The following is an 18192-nucleotide window of genomic DNA, read 5'->3' as shown; positions in this document are numbered from 1 at the left end:
GTGCTATTTTTTCCCCGTGAATGCCTTTTGTAGCTCCTGTTCCTTCTAGAAGCGCAAAAGGTGCCGGTGTTGCTCCTTCCCTTCCCTTCCCTTCCCTTCCCTTCCCTTCCCTTCCCTTCCCTTCCCTTCCCTTCCCTTCCCTTCCCTTCCCTTCCCTTCCCTTCCCTTCCCTTCCCTTCCCTTCCCTTCCCTTCCCTTCCCTTCCCTTCCCTTCCCTTCCCTTCCCTTCCCTTCCCTTCCCTTCCCTTCCCTTCCCTTCCCTTCCCTTCCCTTCCCTTCCCTTCCCTTCCCTTCCCTTCCCTTCCCTTCCCTTCCCTTCCCTTCCCTTCCCTTCCCTTCCCTTCCCTTCCCTTCCCTTCCCTTCCCTTCCCTTCCCTTCCCTTCCCTTCCCTTCCCTTCCCTTCCCTTCCCTTCCCTTCCCTTCCCTTCCCTTCCCTCCTTTCCCTGCCAGATTTTGCGATACTTTCTGCTGGCATTTCATGTTTGTTGGATGTGGAGCGGGAGGTGGATGCCGGCTCCTCCTGCGACAGAGCTAGTGGCCAAGAGGAGAAGGCAAAGGCTGTCACCAGCTCCCTCCCTCTCCAGATTCAGTCATCCCAGTTCATGGCTCCCACCCAGGCTGGCGTGTGGCAGGCGCGGAGCTGGGCCGGAGAAGGCAGATCCATCCTGCAACCCCCACCATCTTCCAGGGGGAAGCTTTCAGAGCGGGCTCAGCACACGCAGGGATCCGGAGGGATCCTGGCAGTGCGTCCTCCCCTGAGCATCCTCCTGACTCCCAACCTCTGCCGGGGGTGAAGCCTCTGTGGGGAGCGAGGCTGGGCCGTGCTGCTTCCCCTGGTTGGCTGCCTGGAGATTTCCAGATCTCCAGCATTGACTTGGAGCTGATCCTGGCTGAGCAGGGATGCTTTGGGGAGCAGATTGTCACTGGCACAGTTTGGGTGGGGAGAGGAAGGTTTTCTCTGGGTATTTTGGCTGCTGGGCTCAAACCCCACCGTAGAAGATGTTCATACCAATATTTGGGGTACAAACCCACTGTTGTCAGCACAGAGCGGCTGAGAAGGTGACCTCGGTGTGCAGGAGGGAGCTGTGGGATGCAAAGGAGATGGGAAGGAGGAGGTGGCCTCCCCTAAATGCCTGTTTTCCCTGCCTCCAAGTGCCCTCAGCCCTGCTGGAGGGCCAGATGTGCTGGGGCTGTGCCCCCGTGCCCACAGCCGTGCCAGGCGAGGCCCCAGCCGGGAGCAGCAGGTGAAGGGGCCCTGCTCCCGTGCTATTCCTGGCTCCGGGATGAGTCACGGCGTCACCTTGGGCAGAGCACTGGGATTTGTGTCTCGAAGCACCTCCTCTCACTGGGGGCAGCTGCTGCCTCTGCAAATGCACCCAGAGCGCTGGCACAGAGGGGCAAGGAGGCACCAACCCCCCTGGGGATTCAGGGAATGAGCCATGAGGGCCAGGCTGGAAACAAAAGAGGGGCTGGAGAGATCCAGGCAATGACCAGAGTGTGGAAGTGGGATCCCACCATTCCCTGTCTGTCGCCTCACAGGAGATGAGGGGAGCCCAGGGCAATGGCCAGACCGTGGGTTTCAGTAAATCAAAGGCAAATCTCACCCTGCAGTGCTCAGTGATGCTGGAATTTGGAGCTTCAGGACATGAGGAGGAGCAGGACGGTGACCAGGTTTGAAACATTCCACCTGTGGCCACTGAGCACCAGCCCAGCCTGCTGTGAGGGATGTGCTGGATGCCGGTGGGACACGACCAAGGGATGGACCTGGGGGTCCTGGATCTCCTCTCCACCTCCCCTGGGCTGCATCACTGGACCCACCCGGCCTCGGTCGCTCTGCTTTTATTTGGCTGTGCCCATTTTGCCCGTCAGGGATGTCAGGCTTTGGGATGTGTAGGATCTCCAGTCTACGAGCTGGAGTCAGGATCTTTGCTGTGCACACCTAGGACAACTCTGCTGCCAACACATCTCCCAGACATGGAAAATACTGTCCCTCCTTTTAGGCAACACCTGGGAGGTTCCTGCCACAGCCACGGGTCAGGGGCTGCTCTCATAAACCTTCCCTCAGCCTCAGAGCTGATCCTAAAATAGGAGCAACTGTTCAGCTCCCCAGGTAAGAAAATCAACCACCATTCTGTGGTTTATAAACCTTCATCTGCTTGTGCAGGAGTGGCTGTGAAGGTCCTGTCTGATGTCCCCACCTCCCCTGGATGAATGCTTTCATCCCTTAAGCCTGATAGAAACAGAGATTTCTATTAAAAAGCTTTTTATATTACATTTCTAAATGCTAAAACCCAACCCAGTTTAAAGTGACCCTCTAGGACGGCACTGTCCGTGAAGGGAGTGTGGCTGTGGAGGTGACACCACGCATGAGGTAATGGCAAACGTGACCACGGCCGAAGCCAAGCTCTGGATCAGGTGCTGGCACCGCATTTCCCGTGCCAGAAGGGGCCCTTGGCTGCCGAGGAGGCGGGATTGCCTTCCTGGGGGGAATCGTGTCGTCACAAGGAGCAGGGAGGAAATCCGAGCCGTGTCCAGCTCCCCCCGCCGCTCACACACCCCGGGGGGACCAGGCTCAGGCACTGCTCCGGTTTTTGGGCTCGCTCTCTTTCCCCGGTCCCTTGAGGTGCTGCCGGAGGCTTTGCACGAGGTGTTTGGAGCTGCAGTGGTCTGGAAAGTGCTGGGGCAGCTCCCCGGGTGCCCGTGGGTATCTTCCCACCAAGGGTCAGCCAGGCACAGGGATTTGGGGTCCCTCCGTGAACTGGGGGTGTCCTTGGGGCAGCAGAACGACCCCAAAGCAGGGGCTGGTTCTGCCTCTGCTGGGAGCTGGGGGTGTCTCTGGGGGTGTCTCCGGGCTTTCCAGGGGCTCAGGCAGCTCCAGCCCCTCCGAACATCCCAGGGGCTGCCAGCCCGGGGCTCCCCCTGGCACGGCCATCTGCGCCCGCCTGGCACCGGCCACCCACCCTGGGCTCCTGCCCACGCCCAGGGTCCTGCCTGGCCAGCTCCTCGCTGCTCCTGCTGCTCCACCCCGCTGATTCCCCCGGAGCCGCGACCAGCTGGGTCCCAGGGCCACCTCTGTCCTGCCACGCTGCCACCAACCCACTGCAGTGGCTCAGCAGCCTCCTTCCCTCCCAGTTCCCCAGTCCGTGCTCCCAGCTGGGGTTACAGCATGGAAATCCAGCCTCAGTTCTCGGCTTCGTCTGGTTTCTCCCCTGGTTTTCATCTTTGGAGGCTTGGCTCGTCTCTGCCCCTTAATCTGGCAGGTTTTGGCAGGGGTTGGATACTCTCGGGATTCACAGCCCTGTTTAAGGGAGAAGCTGCCATGGAAAGGAGGAAAATCATCCTCTTCCTCCCGCCTTGCCTTGCCACAGGCAGAGAGAAGCTGGGGGAAGGTCTGGGAATAACTTTGCCCACTGAAACACAAGGCAGGGAAGAGCAGGCAGCCCCAGGCAGGGGCAAGGGCAGAGATGGGCAGCGCTGATGTGAGACTGGAATTCATTTTTCCAGAGGGATGGGCTCAGGGTTGGCTCATGGCAAAGCTCCTTTGGCAGCCAAAGTCGGGGCTGTGTGCCCAGAGCCCACAGGCAACTGGGGAAAAGTGCAAGTTCCAGATGTCTTCTCCAAGCTCTGAATGTTCATGGCACCTCTGCAGCACCTGGTGCCCCACATTTAGTGCTCCTTGGGGGATTTTTCCACTGATGCCTCTTGGAACCCTCTCCATTTCCTGTGCTGAGAGATGATGTCAGTTTTAGGAGAAGAAATCCCCGTTTCTGTGCCTTTGGAGCGTTCCCAGTGTTTCCAGCCTTGCAGGTTCAGAAAAGCCTCCGAGCAATGGGTGTGTGATGGATCCAGGGCTGCTCAATCCCCTCCTCCTGGGGAGCAGAGCCCCTCTGTGCCGATGGGCAGAGCTGGGAATTCCCTGCTGGGATCACCGACCCCTTCCAAGGCTTCTCCCACGGATGAGAAAAGCTCTGTTGGCTCTGATCCTCAATACTCAAGAAGACACTTCTGGAATGCCAACGTGGTTTTTGATCCTGGAAGCTGAGGGAAAGACAAGAACCCCCCAGCACTTCCCACTCCCCAGCACTCCCATCCCTCACTGCCAGCAGTGTCCCTGGGAATCCCTGCCCGTTGCTCAGGTTTGCTGTGCAGCAGGAGCGGAGCAGCCGATGGAATTGGGAATGTTAAAGGAATCCCGCTTGGAAGTGCTGCTGATACCCCTGTGGCACAGGGGGCAGGGACAGGGTGGGCACTCAAGGGCGGCTGCCCTGCAGCACCCACAGCTCCCCAGCTGCTGTGTGGGTGCTGCACCCAACCCTGGAATTCTCTCCCCACCTCCAGATCCATCTCCTTTGTACCACCCCCACCAAAGCCACACCAAAGCCAACCCCAGAGCCCAAATTCTTCAGCAAGCACCCCAGAGCTCCCTCTGCCAGGTCTCTGGGATGGAGAAGGGAGCAGCATTCCAAGCTCTTGGAGCTGGCAATGGATTTCCCAGAGGCTGGAGGGCACAGTGTGGCTCAGCAGTGATTCCTGCTGGGATGGCCACAGGAGAGAGCCCAGGGATGGAACACTGGATCAGGGAATCCCAGAATGGTTTGGGGTGGGAAGGACCTTAAAGCCCATCAGGGACACCTCCCACTGTCCCAGGCTGCTCCCAGCCCCAGTGTCCAACCTGGCCTTGGGCACTGCCAGGGATCCAGGGGCAGCCACAGCTGCTCTGGGCACCCTGTGCCAGGGCCTGCCACCCCCACAGCCAGGAACTCCTTCCCAATATCCCATCCATTCCTGCCCTCTGGCAGCGTGGATCTCATCTCCTTGCCCTCCGTCTCCCACTCTGATCGCTCCATCCATCTCCCCTTCCAGAAGAACGCAGAGCTCCGCATTTCCATGGAAACTGGCCCAGGCCCAGCGGCGCCGTCTCTCTGGGTGCCTATTCCTGGTGCCTGTAGAGGATGCTCCGGAGGCACAGGAGACAACCTGGAGAGGTGGGGCAGGAGCTCAGGGCCACCTCCCGCCGTCCACCAGCCCCGGGAGGAGAGGGGCTGCTCCAAGGATCCTCTCCAGGGAGGATTTTCCTCAGGCATGGCCGGGCAGCCCCAGCAGACTCAAGCAGCACGTGAGGCTCTATGAAACGCCTGCCAAAAGGGGCTCCTTATTTTTAATTCCTGGGCACGAGGCTGGAATTTCAGAGCCTGGGCCAGACGAGGTCAGGGCCGATGGTTATCTCCCCCCTGGTTTTAGGTTGCTGCACATCTCCACATTCTCCGGGTGCTCCACTGGCCACCGCAGCTCTCCCTGCCCTTCACATTTATGAATTCCTTCTCCTGCGTCCTTGCTTTTTTACCCCAAGCCACCGATTTTGGGGCAAAATCCCTGGAATGTGGCTGCTGCCTACAGCTCTGGAATGACACAGAGTACAGGAATGGCAGAGCAGCTTGGCAAAGCCCCGCTCCTAAAAATAGGCAACAGTCAGAAACAATCTCTGCTGCCCCCCAAATAACCAAATCCCACCCCAGACTAAAGGCAAGGCGCTAATTCCAGCAGCTCTGGCAGCATCCAGAGGGAGCAGGAGCGGGGTTTCTATTCTCTCCTTCCTCACACGCCCTAATCCCAGTATTTTTAGTGTGTTTTTGCACACAGCAGTCGGGGGCAGGAGGATTAACCGGGCTCGGGGTGAGCACGGGGCTGAGGCCAGGGCTCCCAGGAACGCCAGGATTTGGCTCTAACAAAGTCCTAAAGCATGAGGGGACCGTTTTCTCAACTTCTTTCTAAAATCACCTTTTTATCCTAAGAGTTTGTGTGCCTTGATGTAATGACTAGGAAGCTGCAAACATTTCCAAGTCTTTCAGTTTGAATGAAATGATTCACTGAGCCCCAAATAGGTCTTTCTTCATTTATCTCACGCTGGTTTTAATCACCTCTAAACAAATTGTGCATATTTTTAAATAAAGCATGTTTTAAACCAAATTACTGGACTGCTTTATTTAGAAAAAGCCTGAAGCAAAACACTGAACTTCTATTTTACAATTTTCAGCTGACGCTCCTCAACGAGCCCTGAGAATCGTCCGGCTCCTAATTAGCTGCAGGACATCCCAATGCCCATCGCGGATGCAAATCTGGAGGGTTGTGCGTCCTCTCCGGGCCCCTGCTGCTCGGCTCCGCGTGGTCTCCCAGCCTGGGCAGGGTTTTTAGGGCAGGACAGAGGCTCGTGGGCTCCCCTGGGGCTCCCGGGAGAGGAGGTGAGGAGTGGTGGGGTGGCAGAGGCCGTGCCGGGGACGTTCAGCTGTGCCGGGGACCCCGGGCCCCAAGGAGATGCAAGTGCCAGCCCTGCAGTCAGATCAAGGCGTTCATTAAGGAGCCATCGGGCTAAAACCCCCCCGGAGAGGGACAGGGCACAGAGGCTGAGCTGGCGGGACGGGGAGGAGCCGTTTCCTCGCCCCGGGACGGGAAAAAGGCTCCAGGCGCCTCTGTCCCCTCCCTTCCCAGGCAGCCATCCAGTTTCCACACCCGGTTTTCCAGTGCCCACGGGGATTACTGGGAACTGAGGTCGACCCTGGGAATGAGCAGGGAGCGTCCTGCAGAGACTCGAGGGAGGCTGTGCCAGGTCCTGCAGGTTGGTCCCAGCGTCCCCTGCAGCGCTCGGGGCTGGGGCAGAGGGGCTGGGAAAGGCCCTGGGGATGCTGTGCCAGCGGCTGGACACGAGCTCGGGGTGCCCAGGTGGGCACGAGGCCGATGGAGGCCAGTGGCCCCTGGGCTGTCCCAGCACTGGAGTGGCAGCAGGGCCAGGGCAGTGCCCGTCCCTGTGCTGGCACTGCTGGGGCACCTCCAGTGCTGGGGGCAGCTCTGGAGAGACCCTGAGGGGCTGGAGCTGTCCAGGGAAGGGAACGGGGCTGGGAAGGGGCTGGAGAATTCCTGAGGGAGCTGGGAAGGGGCTCAGGCTGGAGCAAAGGAGTGTCCCGAAGTCCAGAGGGTGCCCAGTGTGTGACTGCAGCAGGAGGTGCTGCAACAGCCCAGGGACATCTCTGGCGCCACAGGGATGGGGTCATGTCCTGGATTGGGAATGTGGGGTTCTCTGAGTCAATCTGAACACCGATCCAGCCACATTCCTCACCCCATGGTACTTTGGGGTAAAAAATGCCCCCTGGTACTTGCATTTCAGGGTGATGCTTTTCCCCTGTCCCCCAGCTTTGGGCGGCCCAGTTGAGTGAGAGGGGAAATTCTGCTCTTCCTGTGGCTGAGCTACAGAACAGATCTAATTTGTGTTCATTTACATCCCACACTGTAGCTCAGAGTTTCCCTAATTACACACGGAGACACCAAAGCAGCTCATTTGAAGAGTTCCATGGATGTCCCTGCACTCCCAACCTTTGGCATGAACATCACTGAGTTTTATTAATGTAATTAATACTGAAAAAAAGGATTGCTCTCATTTTACTCCTGGATTTTGGAGTTGAGTCAGGATCACAATTCTGCAGCCACCTGCAATAAATCAGGGCTGGCTGGATGGACCTGCCTTTGTTAGCAGCCTTTAAATTTGGAGGAGGAATTGATGGCACAGAGCTGACTTTGGAGCCTGATGGGTTTATTGCATGGAGAGCAGAGTTAATAAATCTTCCCGCTGCTCTGATTAACGATTCTGGAGAGCGTCTCTCCACATTCTTGGAAGCTTTCCTGAAAAGGAGCAATGAGCTGGTCAAGGAAGCAAATAACTCTCACAAATGAAAAGCTGTTGGATAAATTCATCTCCGAGTGGGGCTGGGCCAGGTGTGAGTTCCCTCCTTGTGATCAGAGGGAACAGGAGCTGAGGGGGGGTCACGGGCACGATTGGAAGTGGTGCTTGGAAAAGCACCAAGGGCTGCAGGGAGCATGGAATTAATTCCAGCCTCTGCAACATCCTGGCCAATTCACTGAGTGTGCCCCACTGGGTGCACAAACACAGAATCCCAGAATTGTGTGATTGGAAAAGCCGTTCCAAATCCATCGAGTCCAGTTCTTCTCCCAGCACTGCCCAGGCCAGCACTGCCCCGTGTCCCCAGGTGCCACATCCACAGGGCTCCGAAATCCCTCCAGGGATGGGGGCTCCAAACCTCCCTGGGCAGTCCCTGCCAAGGCCTGAGCACCCTTTCCACGGGGAAATTCCTGCTGCTGTCCACCCTGAGCCTGCCCTGGCCCAGCCTGAGGCCGTTCCCTCTCCTCCTGTCCCTGTTCCCTGCCAGCACAGCCCGACCCCCCCGGCTGCCCCCTCCTGTCAGGGACTTGTGCAGAGCCACAAGGTCCCCCCTGAGCCTCCTTTGCTCCAGCCTGAGCCCCTTTCCAGCTCCCTCAGCTGCTCCTGGGGCTCCAGCCCCTTCCCAGCTCCATTCCCCTCCCTAGACATGCTCCAGCCCCTTCCCAGCTCCCTCAGCCGCTCCTGGGGCTCCAGACCCTTCCCAGCTCCCTCAGCTGCTCCCACCAGACCATGGCACAGGGTCAGGTTCGCTCCCAGGTGCCCTCCAGGACTCTCCTCTCTGGGCAGACCTGGAGGCACAAGCCCTGGTTAAATCCTGCAGGAGTTAGAAGGAAACGCTGCTGTCTCCTTGCTTTGTGTCCGGAGCTCTGCTGGATGGATCCAGGGGAATCCTGGGTTACTCCTCATGGACAGAGCAGGGCCCGGCCCACTCTGACAAACACAAACAGAATTAGCACGAAGCACAAAGTGCTGCCAGGACAGTGCAGTGTCTCCATAGAAACCCCTGACAAGAGAACCTGGTGCTGATTTAGCGGCAATGCTGGAGCCTGTTGATGCTGTAAAGTTCCTTCTTTGAGCTCTCTTTTGCCAGTTTTCCCAAGGAAAGCGGGATGTGATGGCTGGAGATGCTGCTGGATGGGAGGCAGGGCACGGACACGGTGTCTGTGGTGCTGTGACAGCCAGGGATGACAGATGCAGGCTCAGCTCACACTGAGTTCTCCTTCCCTGCTCCAGTTCACAACTAAAAATAAACAGGAGAAGGAGCTGAATCTGCTTCAAGGAATTCTGGGGCAATAGATAAATAAAAATAAAAAACTATGTTCCTGCAGGCAGACACTCATAAAGCTTGATCACCTCTTTCAGGGCTGGCCCTTTAAACCTCTGCCCAGGAACAACCACCAGATCAATGATTCCATGTAAAAACCAAACATTTCCTTCCCTCACAGACAGGAAAAATACCCAGAAATGAGGATTTGCTCAGAGCTGTGGACCCAAAGTGTTCTGGTAACACAATGGTGACTCCCCAGATTGCTGGATCTGTATATAAAGAAAAGAATTTTATTTCCTGTTTTTTAAAATGCTTTCTGCTTTCAGGTCTCAGAGCAGTGCTCGCACTCAGCCCTGGCTGTTGTGATTCCCCAAATCTGGGTTAGGCAGTCCCTCTGTGCCAAACAGAGGCTATATTTTAACTGGGAAATCCTCTGGAAGTCCTGGGTCGTGTCTCTCCCACGCTCTGGCTCCATCCCAGCTCCTTACCCAGGGAATTCTGGCCAGGCACTGACCCATCCCTCTGCTCCTCTTTGTCCCCTGAGCACTGAGAAGGGCTCGGAGCTGCAGCGAGCTGGGACTGAGGTGCTGGGGGGAATCAGGATCCTGGGACAGATCCAGCCAGTTCAGCTGCACGTTTGAGCACTGGGAATTGCCACCTGGAATCAGCAGCTTTTCCTGCAGGGGATTTCAGCTCCCAGGAAAATGTTGAGTTGCCCAGGGTTTCTGGGATCACCCCTCTCCCGCAGGGCAGGGCTGCGCTCCCTCGGCCACCCCTCGGCTCTGCTGATTAAAGGAGGATTATCTCATGCCTGGATCATGCCCTGGCCTCCCGAGGGGAAAGGACCTGGTTAAACATCCTCGGTCCATGCCCAGGTCACCTCTGGAGAGGGAATCCATGAGTGCTCCAGAGCCGTGGGTTATCCAGCCCTGCTGGCTGAGGCTCCGGAGGCACCTCCCATGAGACAGGTTTGGGAGAGAATCAGGGAGTAGTTTTGGTGGGAAGGGACCCTAAATCCCACCCAGTGCCAGCCCTGCCATGGCAGGGACACCTCCCACTGTCCCAGGCTGCTCCAAGCCCCAATGTCCAGTCTGGCCTTGGGCACTGCCAGGGATCCAGAGACAGCCACAGCTGCCATGGGCCAAACCCAGGAAGGTTTTTTGATGCCCTGAGGCAGAGGAACATTGTCAGATTTAATTCATTAATGTTGGGAAGTGTTTTAGAAAGGGCCATCAGGTGAAAATCCCCCACCCAACGGGGATGGGGGATTTGGTCAGAACTGGATGGAACTGGATGATCTTCAAGGTCCACTCCAACCCTGACCACCCTGGGACAATCCTGCCCTGCCTCCGACGTCTCACACACGCAGACATCTGCTGCTGTGCGCAGCTTTGTTTCTTCAGTGACTGGAGGGAATTCTCCTTTCCTCTTTTCTCCATGGAAGAAATAAAGCTGATTTCTCAGGAAATACCCATTTCCTGCATTTCCTGATTTGTCCAAGGCATGATCCCTGTGCCCTCAGGGTCTGAATATGCTCATGACTATTTACTCTTAGCTCTGAGACAACCAGTTCTGTACAGAACATTTAAATATTTTCTATTTTAACCTCCACACAGCATTTTCTTCTCTTCCCCCCCTATTTTTAGACTTCAAACACTGACAGTAAAAGCTGCAAAGGCCAGGAAGCACTGGAAGCTCGAAGATTTCCAAGGAAGACACACACCTGTTTTCCAGGAGATGAAATTTCACTGGCACTGCTGTGACTTTCCTGTGGTGCAAGGCTTTGAAGGTGTGACATCAGAAGTGGTGATTCGGCACTTTCTCCTCGGTGATTCCAACCTCTCCCTGCTCCAGCTTCCCTGCACTCGGGAATGAGGTGAGGGATAATGTTTGCTGTTTCTCTGTGTGTTCTGTAAAATGCTGTGCTGCTTTGCAAACTTCAGGCTCTTGCCTGAGCCAAGCCTGGAATGTTTGTTAAGGACTGCCAGGTTTCACTTCCCCTTTGTCATGGGTATGTTCATGAAAAACAGGGAATACGTTCCCATTCCCACTGAATCACAGGGCCAAGCCAGCCCCTGGAGCCACCTGACACCGAGGAGCTGACTCATGGAATTAGCTGGTGCTGAATTACTCTTCCCTGGAAGAGCAAAGCTGGGGCTTTAACTCCCCAGAGGTGTTCAAACCCTTTTGTGCTCTTTGCCAAAACATCTGTGTTTGCTTTTCCTTCTTATGGAATCATTGCGCTTCCGATATTGGAAAATAATGGGATGGGGTCGGTTGGAAGGGACCTTAAAGCCCATCTCATCCCAACCCCTGCCACACTTCCTGACACCTTCCACTGGACCAGGTGAACAAGAAAAAAAGCCAGATTTCCCAAAGCTGTTCAGGAGGATTTTCCTGGGATAGGATCTCCACATTTTAGAGCACTCCAAAACGTTTTCTAATCTGGCAAAACAATGTTTATTTTCTCCTCCCCTCATTCCTGGAAAACCACAGAACTGTTTCACCAGAAACTTCACACAAAATCTCAGGTAGAGAGGAACATTTGTCCCAGAAAATTCTTGTCCAAACAATTTCAGCTTGGCAAAAGCTCTGAGCAGCTGAAAGGAGATGTTGGAAAAGGAACAGCCAGGATGCCTTAATGAGCAGCTGGAGCAGGAGGAGCCAGCAGCAGAGTGCCCGTGCTGGGTGCAGCAATTCAGCTTTGCATCCAGGAAACAACTTCACTGGAAACATTTCCTTTCTGTACCGGCAGGACTGGAGCTTTGCAGGGCCTAAGTGGGCTCCAGGAGAGCTGCAGAGGGACTGGGGCCAAGGCCTGGAGGGCCAGGAGGCAGGGAATGGCTTCCCAGTGGGAAAGGGGAGCTTGGGCTGGGATGTTGGGAAGGAATTGCTGGCTGGGAGGGTGGGGAGGGGCTGGGCTGGAATTGCCAGAGCAGCTGGGGCTGCCCCTGGATCCCTGGGAATGTCCAAGGCCAGGCTGGACACTGGGGCTTGGATCCAGCTGGGATAGTGGGAGGTGTCCCTGCCCATGGCAGGGGTGGCACTGGATGGGCTTTGAGGTCCTTCCCACCCAACCCATTCCCTGACTCTCTGAAGTGCACATTCCTCCTGTCTGCACTCTGCAGGCTTTGCCTGCAGCGTCCCTGATCACTGCCCTGCTCCAAGGTCAGTCCCATGGATGTTGTGGCCTTTATGGCTCAGCTCCATCTCAGCAGGCAAAGAACCCAAAAAGTAGGGGACTTCTCCTTCCCAGGCAATGGGATTACAGGCTCTTCAGACCTGTGCTTGGCCATGGCTTTGTTCTGCTGTAGAAAATCCCAAATTCGTGGCACACGGATTTTCAAAGGAGCTTCTAAGATCAGAGTAGGGCAGATGCCAAACAGCTCAGCCAAGGGCATCTCCCTTCACAGGTGGGAAGGCCCAGAAACCCTGCTGATCGAATTACTGAAAACTCCCACACCCCCACAACACTCAGGCTACCACAGTTCACTGCCCACATGCACATTCCGGGCGATCCTGTAGCCAAAAGTGGCAGCTGGAAAAGCCCCCTGAGGGGACCCAATTCCTGCCTGTAACTGTGTCCAGGGGTGACATGGTGTTGGGATCCGTGGATCCATGCTGAGCCAGGAGCAGTGACTCAGCTCGGCCCTGTTAGTCACTGTCAGAGATCAGAGGTCGGGATTGGCACATCGTGGGCACGTCAGGGGAATGGAAACCGAACAGGGAAAAGGGCAACGGAGTGGAAGAGGGGCTGATAAGGAGACGGAGGTGGAGAGGGCAACTTCTGACATAAAGAATTGTCTGGGAGAGGAGAGAATTCAGCCCAGGCAGGTGGGGATGGTCAGGTGGGAGCCAAGTGAGAGAAGCCGAGCGAGTGAACAAGGTGGGCAGTGCTAGGGACACCAGGGAAGTCTGCGGTCCTACAGAGCTGCAGCTCTTAATTGGGTCCCCTGATACCCCCCAGGGCTCTAATTAAGAGACTCCACAAAAATCTTTCCATGCTTGGGACATTCACAACATTTGGGTTATAAAATCATAGAAAATCCTCCCCTGGAAGGGACCCACAGGGATCATCTGGTCCAACCCCTGGCCCTGCCCAGACCCCCCAACAACCCCACCCTGGGCACCCCTGGCAGCGCTGTCCAAACGCTCCTGGAGCTCTGGCAGCCTCGGGGCCGTGCCCACTCCCTGGGGAGCCTGGGCAGTGCCCAGCACCCTCTGGGGGAAGAACCTTCCCTGATATCCAAACTGACCCTGCCCTGGCCCAGCTCCAGCCCTTCCCTGGGTGCTGTCCCTGTCACAAAGATCGGAGCTGCCCCACTGAGCTCTGCCCTCAGTCTCCTCTGCTCCAGCTGAACATTCCAAGTGCCCTCAGCCATCCCTCATATGGGTTCCCCTCGGGACTCTTCCTCATCTTCATGGCCCCATGGCTGAAGCTGCCCAAGGCTCTCAGTTATCACTTTATTCCTTTAAAATTGGGAGTATGAACAGACAGAGGGATGGATGTGCAGTCACCTAAGCCTGGTTTCCAAGGAAGCTGAGCTTATGGGTGTCTCAGGCAGCCCAGGGGATGAGGATGGATGTCTTGCGCCTCTCAGGTATTGATTCTGAGCCCCCACACTCAGCATGACCTCCCAGACACAAGTCCCCATCACATGTTCCTGGTGACAGCTCTGACAAGGGCTGTGTCAAGTCCCAGCCTGGCAGTTGGAACAGGCAGGAGAGTGAAAGAAATGCACTTTTAAAATCAATCCCCATTTTAGATTGGTTTCTGTATTGAAGGGAGTGGGGGAGAGCATGAAAAGGTTGAGGCAGCACAGCCAAAGTGACTCAGCCCGGAATAGGTCAGTGGGTGGGGATGGACAAAGCCGGGAATCTGGGCCTGGCTTTGGGGGATGCAAACCAGGAGCTGCCACTGTGGATGGGTGACCCCTCCCAGTGCTGCACTGGGGGTTGCATTTTGTCTTTGCAACTAAAACAATCAAAACCTGAAAGAGCTCACTGTGGACATTTGGTTCAGCCAGCAGCATCTGCACAAGGTAATTACAACTCTGATTTGTTTTTAAATCAGGGATGGAGTTCTGTACTGATGCAAACGGGCTCCGTGTCTGTGTCCCACACACGCCTGATCTGCTCAGGTGGGGTAAAAAAGAGCCCAGCAAAGAGAAACACCTGGTTTAGGGCTGTGGATACTCCCTAAGCTCCACTGCCTGAGCTCCACTGCCCCTCTGGCAGCTCGGAGCCATCCAGGTGGGACAGCCATGTGCTGGCCAGGACAATGGGTCACCTTGTGTGCCCGTTCTGCCTCAGCTCGGGCCAAGTGACTTGAATTGTGTTTCTGTACCCTGGAGCCCAAGGGGAGGCTTTGCTTTGTTGGACCATGGCCAGGACCCAAATAACAGCATCAAAGATAAAAATAATAATGATGATAATGATGGGGGCAGCAGGATGGGGGCAGTTCTGACCATCCCAGCAGTGACCAGAGCTGTGCCCAGGGTACCCTGGCTCCGCACGGCCGGGTCTCACCCCAGGACTGCTGGACCTGACTCCTGAGATCTGCAGGGAGCAGTGTTGGCAGGAGGTGTCCCAAACCCTCCTTGCTGCTCATCCCACCCTGCTGCACGCCCGGGTCCCTGCACGCCAGGGACAGGAACTGCTCTGTTCACAGCAATCTCAATTTCGCCTGCAGCGCTGCAGAGCCTGGAGCCAGCCCTGCCAACTTCCCTGCCTGTGGAATGCGGGAGTGATGACAGGGAGATTGGATGTGAATTCCCATCTGCCTCACATGGCTGTTTTGGGCTTTAATTAATACTTACAAACGACTTAAAAAGCCACATATAGGAGCTGTTATGTAAGCAGAAGTTATTATTATTTAAAAAACATTACGAGCGAGTTATTAGTCTGACAGATGGAATTATCAGCGGAATTATATTTTTATCAATCATCTTGCGTTTCCTTTCCTCTCATCTTTCTTTTACCACCCTTCAGCTCGAGGTTGGCAGCCCAGCACAGGGTGTTTGGAGCGTTTATCACCGATGGCTCTCAGGGCACAGGTGAGTAACTGAGCTGTTCCCAGGCAGCGCAGAGCCCGGGATGGAAAATCCTCTGGGATCCATCTGAGGCATGAAATGGGCACGAGGGATTTAGAACAAGGATGGCTGAGGCCTGGAGATCATTGCCCCCACCCCTGCTGGCTCTGGGCTCAGGCAAAGCTCCACGGGGGAGCTGGGCATGTGAGGAGGAAACCTGCTGTGGAAAACATTCTCCTTTATCTTCTGGAGACATTGGGGAGTTAATGGCACTGTCACATAAATGTTACCCGGGGGACACTGATGGGTGCTGCCTTCAGGGCAGGGAAAGCACAGCTCAGGCTCCCAGGCCTTGCTATGGGCTCTGTCCTCCAGGAGAACCTGATGCCTGCAAAGCCCAGGGGATCTCTGGGGGTGGAATTTGTGAGGGTGAACTGCCAGAGGGCAGGGCTGGATGGGATCTTGGGAAGGAATTGTTCCCTGGGAGGGTGGGCAGGCCCTGGCACAGGGTGCCCAGAGCAGCTGGGGTTGCCCCTGGATCCCTGGCAGTGTCCAAGGCCAGGCTGGACATTGGGCTTGGAGCCAGGGACAGGGGAAGGTGTTCCTGCCCATGGCATGCCCACTGGATGGGGTTTAAGGTCCCTCCCAACCCAGGCCATTCCCTGATGCCGTAATTAGGAAGAGCTCACAGTGGCTCTCACAGTGGCTCCCACAGTGGCTCCCACAGTGGGAATTGCAGAGGAAGCTGCTCCCGTAAGGTTGGTGGTGAAGCAAAACTTTCCAGGACTTTTGAACAGCCAAAGCCCTCGGAGAGGTGACCATCCCCATCCCAAACTGGAGCTGCTCCTTTTCCCAGTCTTTGGTGTGTAACTCTGAATAACAAACCCCTCCTTCTCCCCTTGGTCAGTGCTCAGCGCTTTGCTTCTGGCTGGGACTTTTACAGCTACAAGACATAAATATTGCCTTCTGTTACTGGATTTCTCTGGAGTTAATCTGTATCCAGAAAGTGAAATGTTTCTGGGATATGTGTCCTATAAATACAGAATCAGGGAATGGTTTGGGTTGGAAGGGACCTCAGAGCCCCTCCAGTACCACCCCTGCCATGGGCAGGGACACCTTCCACTGTCCCAGGCTGCTCCCAGCCCCAGTGTCCAACCAGGCCTTGGGCACTGCCAGGGATCCAGGGGCAGCCACAGCTGCTCTGGGCACCCTGTGCCAGGCCCTCCCCACCCTCACAAGAAGAATTTCTTCCCAATATCCCATCTAAATCTTCCCTCTTTCAGTTTAAAGTCATTATCCCTTCAAGAGAGAATAAAATAAATAGTCAATGTAGAAAACATCTACAGATGGCATGATCCTAACTTCTGTGCAAGGAAATCCCATTTCCTTCTTGACTGCACTGGGAATGACCAAATGGGACAACTCGAAAACAAATTCCTGGGACTCTGCTGCTTTCACACCATTCCCCCCCTGCCCAACCACCCTACCTGTGAAACCCTTCACAGATTTGTTATTTGCTCCACGTTTCCTTTTAATTGCTCTGTTAATTTATGATGCAGTTGCAGACTGAAATAGATAACCTGCTTGGCAGCCTGGGTTCCTAAAATAATCAAGTTCATTAATATGATTAAGAGCAAAATCTTTTACTGCTTCAGGTACTCGGTATTAAATTGAATGAGCATTGAAATAGTTTCTCAGGTAGGTCTCATTTTTACAAAGTATAAAAACTCAGTTAATTTTAAAGGTTTCTGTTCCAAAATAGCCCTGTACTGTACTTCAATAGAAAAGCAATAAAAAACCTTTCCACGAAGTAAGAAAGAAACACAATGTCAAGTATTCCAAGTTCCCAGACACCCAGGGCATGACTAATGCTGGGCTGAGGATATTCTGACTGGTCAGCAACCAAGAAATAATAAGAGGATGCTTGTGCAATTAACACGGGACGATGGTTTGTGATTCGTGAGATTTTAGTTACCAGGCTAAATTTAAACCCTTAATTTACCTAAATTAAAATTGCTCAGTCTGGTTACAGCCTTTTCTCAGCCAAGTCTGGAAATGAGCTCCAGTTGCATGTTATGACTCTTACTTTGGAGGTTTATAATTGTAACTTCGGTAATTTCAGGATGATCAGATGGTTAAAACTGAGGCAGTCACTCGTTACCCCTGGGGACGATTTGGGGAGGTCAAGTCTTGTACAAAGTCAAGGCTTCTCTCTCATGCAAGGCAAAGGCCAGGCCCCCATTGGCACGAGTTCAATGAAGGAACTGTTATTTATATATAAATTACATAAAATAACGGTTTGTTTATTGAACTCCCTGATTAAAGTGCCTGTTAGCCCCGCTCCCAGCCAGGCCCCGCTGCAGCTCTCGCTGCTCAGACCCAGAAATAAAAAGGACAGGCTGTGTCTCACAAAGGTCTGAGGCTCCGGCAGCACGAACAGATGGGGCCGGACAGATGGAGCAGGGAGGGAACAATGAGCCAATGTCGGCCAGCGTGAGGGGAGCAGCGTGAGGGGAGGCAGAGTGAGGGGAGGCAGAGTGAGGGGAGCAGAGTGAGGGGAGGCAGAGTGAGGGGAGCAGAGTGAGGGGAGCAGAGTGAGGGGAGGCAGAGTGAGGGGAGCAGAGTGAGGGGAGCAGCGTGAGGGGAGCAGAGTGAGGGGAGCAGAGTGAGGGGAGCAGCGTGAGGGGAGCAGAGTGAGGGGAGGCAGAGTGAGGGGAGGCAGCGTGAGGGGAGCAGAGTGAGGGGAGCAGAGTGAGGGGAGCAGCGTGAGGGGAGCAGAGTGAGGGGAGGCAGCGTGAGGGGAGGCAGCGTGAGGGGAGCAGCGTGAGGGGAGCAGAGTGAGGGGAGGCAGAGTGAGGGGAGGCAGCGTGAGGGGAGCAGCGTGAGGGGAGCAGAGTGAGGGGAGCAGAGTGAGGGGAGGCAGAGTGAGGGGAGCAGCATGAGGGGAGCAGAGTGAGGGGAGGCAGAGTGAGGGGAGGCAGCGTGAGGGGAGCAGCGTGAGGGGAGCAGAGTGAGGGGAGGCAGAGTGAGGGGAGCAGCGTGAGGGGAGGCAGAGTGAGGGGAGCAGAGTGAGGGGAGGCAGAGTGAGGGGAGGCAGCGTGAGGGGAGCAGCGTGAGGGGAGCAGAGTGAGGGGAGCAGAGTGAGGGGAGGCAGAGTGAGGGG

Source organism: Corvus moneduloides, chromosome 5, assembly GCF_009650955.1.
Source record: "Corvus moneduloides isolate bCorMon1 chromosome 5, bCorMon1.pri, whole genome shotgun sequence".
Lineage (NCBI taxonomy): Eukaryota > Metazoa > Chordata > Aves > Passeriformes > Corvidae > Corvus > Corvus moneduloides.
Note: the sequence above shows the minus strand (reverse complement) of the source record.